Below are 10,000 nucleotides of genomic sequence, written 5' to 3' on the forward strand. Positions count from 1 at the left end.
GTGCTCGAGCTGGCCGGAACGGGACGCCCCGCTCCGGAGCTTCACAATCGGACCACTGCGGTAGCGACCAGTGGGACGTCTCGGCCTCACACGAACAGCACAGAGATCAGCACACAGGAGACGGCGCACAACGAGTAATCTACCTAGCACGCCGCCGACCAAGTGGCCAAACTCTCGAGAGGAATGTCCGTCTGACACAAGGGACAGAAACGGGAGGTAACCGCTGAGCCTGAAACACCAGCAAATAAATGCTAGCCCGCCTGGGCCCTCCAACGTCGGACAGTCCTCGCCGTATCGATCGAGTGACCTGGGCACGCACTTTTTTTTTCCTTTCACACAGTGTGGGGTTGGCGGCGGCGGGGGGGGGGGAGAAAGCATGCAACTTGGTTGACGTCGCCTGGTCAACTCGCATCGGTTTTCCGTCCCCATGACTGTAAGGAGCAACCGCGACCAGCGTAGCCAAACAGGTCGACCAAAGCTTTCGGCGCTCGCACGGAGAGGTGATGCCAGCCGGCGTGCGTCGCCTAACTTGGACAAAATTCTGGGCACGCACTTTTCGTTTGAGAATAGGACATACATGTAGTGCAACCCAAGGAAACCAGGCGACGCCGCCACAATCTGCGCCTGACAGACAAAGATAACCGTTCACAAGGAGCCTTGTTATTTCGCACCAAGTCTTTTGCGGGCATAGTTTCTTTCTTTGACATGTATATCTGTATGAAGGTCGGCTTTGCTCTGCCATCGCAGCCTCCCTTCTTTGCTTTTCTCACTGTACCAACAGACATGTCATAGACTTTGGTTTTTTTTTCATTAATTCTTTTCCTGTGGGTGTGGTGTGCCTCCGCACCCCCCAATCTGTTCCAAGGCCTTGTTTTCTCTCGCTCGCCAAAACACTTTGTCTGTTTTCACAGCCAGTCTACCGGCCTAGACCCAACTGTGCGATATTTCAGAGCCGGCAACAGAGCATGGAAAGTCCGCCAGATTTACCCTTAAATGCTCATAAATGACTTCCAGGCACTCTTCGGAAGGTCTTTTATTTCAAAAGAAGGTCCTTCCTTGAGGGAGCACTTCTTCGGCCACTTTGCAAGTGCAACCGCTGCCAGCAAAAGTTCTGAAAATCGAGTTCCCGAAAATCTCCGGGTACCCCGCCAACCCCCAGCCACCCGAATCGCAAGTGTCAATTCGGCGGGTTGCCTGCCGGTAGTCCTTCCGAAAATGAGGCGCCAAATCGCCGCAACGGCCATTTTTCATTTCGGCATCGGGACTTCCGACGGCAACTGATTAACTAGCCCGGGGACTAGAGCGGCAGCAAATGCAACGTGCCCTCTTGGCGGGAGCAACTTGACCGCCCCCGTGGGGAAAGGTCAACTCGGGGCCCGGGAAAGTCGCCGAGTCCGACCCCATACACTTCCATGAGTTGGGGGTTTTGGCCTTCCCGGCCCAAGGCTCGCCTTATTTCGGCCTGCACTTTCGGAAAAGGGTGCATTCCTTTTGGTTAATGATTTCACCAGCCCGGGTCTTAGCCTCTGCCCCGACGGCTAAGTCTTTTGGTTAATGATTTCCTGCGGCTGGGACTACCCTTTCCCCCCGCCCTGCAGGCACCCGGGTCGGGAGGCCGTCGGGGGCACTTTCCGGGGCAAATCCGGACCCTTACGCAAGGGAGAGTGCGCCCCCCGCCTCGGCCGGGGGTCAGGCTGCCGCCTATTAAGCCCGACAGAAAACCCGAAAAATGGACGAAAATGGGAAAAAATCCCCATCCGAAAAAGGCTTAAAAGTCGGTTGGGCGGCAGCTAGGGTCGGTCTCTGCAGACCTGGAGGCTCGGGTGGACTCTTGGAATAAACGTCCAAGTCCCGACTTGCCACCTCCTACTACTGTGCAGATACCCCGCCAACCCCCAGCCACCCGAATGACAAGCGTCCGATCAGCGGGACGAATTTGACAACTCTGGCCGGACCTCTGGAACTCCATCCCGGGTAACCGGGGCAAATTTTTCCGCTTGATCGCCCTTCCACTGGTTAACCATTTGCCCTTTCGGACTTAGTCTCTGGACATTATTCGACGGATTTTCTGGTTAACCATTTGCCCTTTCGGACTTAGTCTCTGGGCATTATTTTCGACTTTTTGGTTAATGATTTCACACTTTTTACTTACTTTTGCGCTTTTTGGTTAATGATTACTCTGCTTACTGGTTAATTATTTGCCCTTTCGGACTTAGTCTCTGGACATTATTTTCGAGTTTTTGGTTAATGATTTCACACTTTTAACATATTTTTGCGCTTTTTGGTTAATGATTACTCTGCTTACTGGTTAACCATTTGCCCTTTCGGACTTAGTCTCTGCACATTATTTTCGACTTTTTGGTTAATGATTTCACACTTTTAACATATTTTTGCGCTTTTTGGTTAATGATTTCATACTTTTTACTTACTTTTGCGCCTTTTGGTTAATGATTACTCTGCTTACTGGTTAACCATTTGCCCTTTCGGACTTAGTCTCTGGACATTATTTTCGAGTTTTTGGTTAATGATTTCACACTTTTTACTTACTTTTGCGATTTTTGGTTAATGATTACTCTGCTTACTGGTTAACCATTTGCCCTTTCGGACTTAGTCTCTGGACATTGTTTTCGACATTTTGGTTAATGATTTCACACTTTTAACTTAATTTTGCGATTTTTGGTTAATGATTACTCTGCTTACTGGTTAACCATTTGCCCTTTCGGACTTAGTCTCTGGACATTGTTTTCGACATTTTGGTTAATGATTTCACACTTTTAACTTAATTTTGTGCTTTTTGGTTAATGATTTCATACTTTTTACTTACTTTTGCGATTTTTGGTTAATGATTACTCTGCTTACTGGTTAACCATTTGCCCTTTCGGACTTAGTCTCTGGACATTATTTTTGGGTTTTTGGTTAATGATTTCACACTTTTTACTTACTTTTGCCCTTTTTGGTTACTGATTACTCTGCTTACTGGTTAACCATTTGCCCTTTCGGACTTAGTCTCTGGACATTATTTTCGAGTTTTTGGTTAATGATTTCACACTTTTAACATATTTTTGCGCTTTTTGGTTAATGATTACTCTGCTTACTGGTTAATTATTTGCCCTTTCGGACTTAGTCTCTGCACATTATTTTCGAGTTTTTGGTTAATGATTTCACACTTTTAACATATTTTTGCGCTTTTTGGTTACTGATTTCATACTTTTTACTTACTTTTGCGCCTTTTGGTTAATGATTACTCTGCTTACTGGTTAACCATTTGCCCTTTCGGACTTAGTCTCTGGACATTATTTTCGAGTTTTTGGTTAATGATTTCACACTTTTTACTTACTTTTGCGATTTTTGGTTAATGATTACTCTGCTTACTGGTTAACCATTTGCCCTTTCGGACTTAGTCTCTGGACATTATTTTCGGGTTTTTGGTTAATGATTTCACACTTTTTACTTACTTTTGCGATTTTTGGTTAATGATTACTCTGCTTACTGGTTAACCATTTGCCCTTTCGGACTTAGTCTCTGGAGATTATTTTCGAGTTTTTGGTTAATGATTTCACACTTTTTACTTACTTTTGCGATTTTTGGTTAATGATTACTCTGCTTACTGGTTAACCATTTGCCCTTTTGGACTTAGTCTCTGGACATTATTTTCGGGTTTTTGGTTAATGATTTCACACTTTTTACTTACTTTTGCGATTTTTGGTTAATGATGACTCTGCTTACTGGTTAACCATTTGCCCTTTCGCACTTAGTCTCTGGAGATTATTTTCGACTTTTTGGTTAATGATTTCACACTTTTAACTTAATTTTGTGCTTTTTGGTTAATGATTTCATACTTTTTACTTACTTTTGCCCTTTTTGGTTAATGATTACTCTGCTTACTGGTTAACCATTTGCCCTTTCGGACTTGGTCTCTGGACATTATTTTCGAGTTTTTGGTTAATGATTTCACACTTTTTACTTACTTTTGCGATTTTTGGTTAATGATTACTCTGCTTACTGGTTAATTATTTGCCCTTTCGGACTTAGTCTCTGGACATTGTTTTCGACATTTTGGTTAATGATTTCACACTTTTAACTTAATTTTGTGCTTTTTGGTTAATGATTTCATACTTTTTACTTACTTTTGCGATTTTTGGTTAATGATTACTCTGCTTACTGGTTAACCATTTGCCCTTTCGGACTTAGTCTCTGGACATTATTTTTGGGTTTTTGGTTAATGATTTCACACTTTTTACTTACTTTTGCCCTTTTTGGTTACTGATTACTCTGCTTACTGGTTAACCATTTGCCCTTTCGGACTTAGTCTCTGGACATTATTTTCGAGTTTTTGGTTAATGATTTCACACTTTTAACATATTTTTGCGCTTTTTGGTTAATGATTACTCTGCTTACTGGTTAATTATTTGCCCTTTCGGACTTAGTCTCTGCACATTATTTTCGAGTTTTTGGTTAATGATTTCACACTTTTAACATATTTTTGCGCTTTTTGGTTACTGATTTCATACTTTTTACTTACTTTTGCGCCTTTTGGTTAATGATTACTCTGCTTACTGGTTAACCATTTGCCCTTTCGGACTTAGTCTCTGGACATTATTTTCGAGTTTTTGGTTAATGATTTCACACTTTTTACTTACTTTTGCGATTTTTGGTTAATGATTACTCTGCTTACTGGTTAACCATTTGCCCTTTCGGACTTAGTCTCTGGACATTATTTTCGGGTTTTTGGTTAATGATTTCACACTTTTTACTTACTTTTGCGATTTTTGGTTAATGATTACTCTGCTTACTGGTTAACCATTTGCCCTTTCGGACTTAGTCTCTGGAGATTATTTTCGAGTTTTTGGTTAATGATTTCACACTTTTTACTTACTTTTGCGATTTTTGGTTAATGATTACTCTGCTTACTGGTTAACCATTTGCCCTTTTGGACTTAGTCTCTGGACATTATTTTCGGGTTTTTGGTTAATGATTTCACACTTTTTACTTACTTTTGCGATTTTTGGTTAATGATGACTCTGCTTACTGGTTAACCATTTGCCCTTTCGCACTTAGTCTCTGGAGATTATTTTCGACTTTTTGGTTAATGATTTCACACTTTTAACTTAATTTTGTGCTTTTTGGTTAATGATTTCATACTTTTTACTTACTTTTGCCCTTTTTGGTTAATGATTACTCTGCTTACTGGTTAACCATTTGCCCTTTCGGACTTGGTCTCTGGACATTATTTTCGAGTTTTTGGTTAATGATTTCACACTTTTTACTTACTTTTGCGATTTTTGGTTAATGATTACTCTGCTTACTGGTTAATTATTTGCCCTTTCGGACTTAGTCTCTGCACATTATTTTCGAGTTTTTGGTTAATGATTTCACACTTTTAACATATTTTTGCGCTTTTTGGTTACTGATTTCATACTTTTTACTTACTTTTGCGCCTTTTGGTTAATGATTACTCTGCTTACTGGTTAACCATTTGCCCTTTCGGACTTAGTCTCTGCACATTATTTTCGACTTTTTGGTTAATGATTTCACACTTTTAACATATTTTTGCGCTTTTTGGTTAATGATTTCATACTTTTTACTTACTTTTGCGCCTTTTGGTTAATGATTACTCTGCTTACTGGTTAACCATTTGCCCTTTCGGACTTAGTCTCTGGACATTGTTTTCGACATTTTGGTTAATGATTTCACACTTTTAACTTAATTTTGTGCTTTTTGGTTAATGATTTCATACTTTTTACTTACTTTTGCCCTTTTTGGTTAATGATTACTCTGCTTACTGGTTAACCATTTGCCCTTTCGGACTTAGTCTCTGGAGATTATTTTCGAGTTTTTGGTTAATGATTTCACACTTTTTACTTACTTTTGCGATTTTTGGTTAATGATTACTCTGCTTACTGGTTAACCATTTGCCCTTTCGGACTTAGTCTCTGGACATTATTTTCGGGTTTTTGGTTAATGATTTCACACTTTTTACTTACTTTTGCGATTTTTGGTTAATGATTACTCTGCTTACTGGTTAACCATTTGCCCTTTCGGACTTAGTCTCTGGAGATTATTTTCGAGTTTTTGGTTAATGATTTCACACTTTTTACTTACTTTTGCGATTTTTGGTTAATGATTACTCTGCTTACTGGTTAACCATTTGCCCTTTCGGACTTAGTCTCTGGACATTATTTTCGAGTTTTTGGTTAATGATTTCACACTTTTAACATATTTTTGCGATTTTTGGTTAATGATTACTCTGCTTACTGGTTAATTATTTGCCCTTTCGGACTTAGTCTCTGCACATTATTTTCGAGTTTTTGGTTAATGATTTCACACTTTTAACATATTTTTGCGCTTTTTGGTTACTGATTTCATACTTTTTACTTACTTTTGCGATTTTTGGTTAATGATTACTCTGCTTACTGGTTAACCATTTGCCCTTTCGGACTTAGTCTCTGGAGATTATTTTCGAGTTTTTGGTTAATGATTTCACACTTTTTACTTACTTTTGCGATTTTTGGTTAATGATTACTCTGCTTACTGGTTAACCATTTGCCCTTTCGGACTTAGTCTCTGGACATTATTTTCGAGTTTTTGGTTAATGATTTCACACTTTTAACATATTTTTGCGATTTTTGGTTAATGATTACTCTGCTTACTGGTTAATTATTTGCCCTTTCGGACTTAGTCTCTGCACATTATTTTCGAGTTTTTGGTTAATGATTTCACACTTTTAACATATTTTTGCGCTTTTTGGTTACTGATTTCATACTTTTTACTTACTTTTGCGCCTTTTGGTTAATGATTACTCTGCTTACTGGTTAACCATTTGCCCTTTCGGACTTAGTCTCTGGACATTATTTTCGAGTTTTTGGTTAATGATTTCACACTTTTTACTTACTTTTGCGATTTTTGGTTAATGATTACTCTGCTTACTGGTTAACCATTTGCCCTTTCGGACTTAGTCTCTGGAGATTATTTTCGAGTTTTTGGTTAATGATTTCACACTTTTTACTTACTTTTGCGATTTTTGGTTAATGATTACTCTGCTTACTGGTTAACCATTTGCCCTTTCGGACTTAGTCTCTGGAGATTATTTTCGAGTTTTTGGTTAATGATTTCACACTTTTTACTTACTTTTGCGATTTTTGGTTAATGATTACTCTGCTTACTGGTTAACCATTTGCCCTTTTGGACTTAGTCTCTGGACATTATTTTCGGGTTTTTGGTTAATGATTTCACACTTTTTACTTACTTTTGCGATTTTTGGTTAATGATGACTCTGCTTACTGGTTAACCATTTGCCCTTTCGCACTTAGTCTCTGGAGATTATTTTCGACTTTTTGGTTAATGATTTCACACTTTTAACTTAATTTTGTGCTTTTTGGTTAATGATTTCATACTTTTTACTTACTTTTGCCCTTTTTGGTTAATGATTACTCTGCTTACTGGTTAACCATTTGCCCTTTCGGACTTGGTCTCTGGACATTATTTTCGAGTTTTTGGTTAATGATTTCACACTTTTTACTTACTTTTGCGATTTTTGGTTAATGATTACTCTGCTTACTGGTTAATTATTTGCCCTTTCGGACTTAGTCTCTGCACATTATTTTCGAGTTTTTGGTTAATGATTTCACACTTTTAACATATTTTTGCGCTTTTTGGTTAATGATTTCATACTTTTTACTTACTTTTGCGCCTTTTGGTTAATGATTACTCTGCTTACTGGTTAACCATTTGCCCTTTCGGACTTAGTCTCTGGACATTATTTTCGAGTTTTTGGTTAATGATTTCACACTTTTTACTTACTTTTGCGATTTTTGGTTAATGATTACTCTGCTTACTGGTTAACCATTTGCCCTTTCGGACTTAGTCTCTGGACATTGTTTTCGACATTTTGGTTAATGATTTCACACTTTTAACTTAATTTTGCGATTTTTGGTTAATGATTACTCTGCTTACTGGTTAACCATTTGCCCTTTCGGACTTAGTCTCTGGACATTGTTTTCGACATTTTGGTTAATGATTTCACACTTTTAACTTAATTTTGTGCTTTTTGGTTAATGATTTCATACTTTTTACTTACTTTTGCGATTTTTGGTTAATGATTACTCTGCTTACTGGTTAACCATTTGCCCTTTCGGACTTAGTCTCTGGACATTATTTTTGGGTTTTTGGTTAATGATTTCACACTTTTTACTTACTTTTGCCCTTTTTGGTTACTGATTACTCTGCTTACTGGTTAACCATTTGCCCTTTCGGACTTAGTCTCTGGACATTATTTTCGAGTTTTTGGTTAATGATTTCACACTTTTAACATATTTTTGCGCTTTTTGGTTAATGATTACTCTGCTTACTGGTTAATTATTTGCCCTTTCGGACTTAGTCTCTGCACATTATTTTCGAGTTTTTGGTTAATGATTTCACACTTTTAACATATTTTTGCGCTTTTTGGTTACTGATTTCATACTTTTTACTTACTTTTGCGCCTTTTGGTTAATGATTACTCTGCTTACTGGTTAACCATTTGCCCTTTCGGACTTAGTCTCTGGACATTATTTTCGAGTTTTTGGTTAATGATTTCACACTTTTTACTTACTTTTGCGATTTTTGGTTAATGATTACTCTGCTTACTGGTTAACCATTTGCCCTTTCGGACTTAGTCTCTGGACATTATTTTCGGGTTTTTGGTTAATGATTTCACACTTTTTACTTACTTTTGCGATTTTTGGTTAATGATTACTCTGCTTACTGGTTAACCATTTGCCCTTTCGGACTTAGTCTCTGGAGATTATTTTCGAGTTTTTGGTTAATGATTTCACACTTTTTACTTACTTTTGCGATTTTTGGTTAATGATTACTCTGCTTACTGGTTAACCATTTGCCCTTTCGGACTTAGTCTCTGGACATTATTTTCGGGTTTTTGGTTAATGATTTCACACTTTTTACTTACTTTTGCGATTTTTGGTTAATGATGACTCTGCTTACTGGTTAACCATTTGCCCTTTCGCACTTAGTCTCTGGAGATTATTTTCGACTTTTTGGTTAATGATTTCACACTTTTAACTTAATTTTGTGCTTTTTGGTTAATGATTTCATACTTTTTACTTACTTTTGCCCTTTTTGGTTAATGATTACTCTGCTTACTGGTTAACCATTTGCCCTTTCGGACTTGGTCTCTGGACATTATTTTCGAGTTTTTGGTTAATGATTTCACACTTTTTACTTACTTTTGCGATTTTTGGTTAATGATTACTCTGCTTACTGGTTAATTATTTGCCCTTTCGGACTTAGTCTCTGCACATTATTTTCGAGTTTTTGGTTAATGATTTCACACTTTTAACATATTTTTGCGCTTTTTGGTTACTGATTTCATACTTTTTACTTACTTTTGCGCCTTTTGGTTAATGATTACTCTGCTTACTGGTTAACCATTTGCCCTTTCGGACTTAGTCTCTGCACATTATTTTCGACTTTTTGGTTAATGATTTCACACTTTTAACATATTTTTGCGCTTTTTGGTTAATGATTTCATACTTTTTACTTACTTTTGCGCCTTTTGGTTAATGATTACTCTGCTTACTGGTTAACCATTTGCCCTTTCGGACTTAGTCTCTGGACATTGTTTTCGACATTTTGGTTAATGATTTCACACTTTTAACTTAATTTTGTGCTTTTTGGTTAATGATTTCATACTTTTTACTTACTTTTGCCCTTTTTGGTTAATGATTACTCTGCTTACTGGTTAACCATTTGCCCTTTCGGACTTAGTCTCTGGAGATTATTTTCGAGTTTTTGGTTAATGATTTCACACTTTTTACTTACTTTTGCGATTTTTGGTTAATGATTTCACACTTTTTACTTACTTTTGCGATTTTTGGTTAATGATGACTCTGCTTACTGGTTAACCATTTGCCCTTTCGGACTTAGTCTCTGCACATTATTTTCGAGTTTTTGGTTAATGATTTCACACTTTTTACTTACTTTTGCGATTTTTGGTTAATGATTT

Source organism: Heterodontus francisci, unplaced genomic scaffold, assembly GCF_036365525.1.
Source record: "Heterodontus francisci isolate sHetFra1 unplaced genomic scaffold, sHetFra1.hap1 HAP1_SCAFFOLD_1266, whole genome shotgun sequence".
Lineage (NCBI taxonomy): Eukaryota > Metazoa > Chordata > Chondrichthyes > Heterodontiformes > Heterodontidae > Heterodontus > Heterodontus francisci.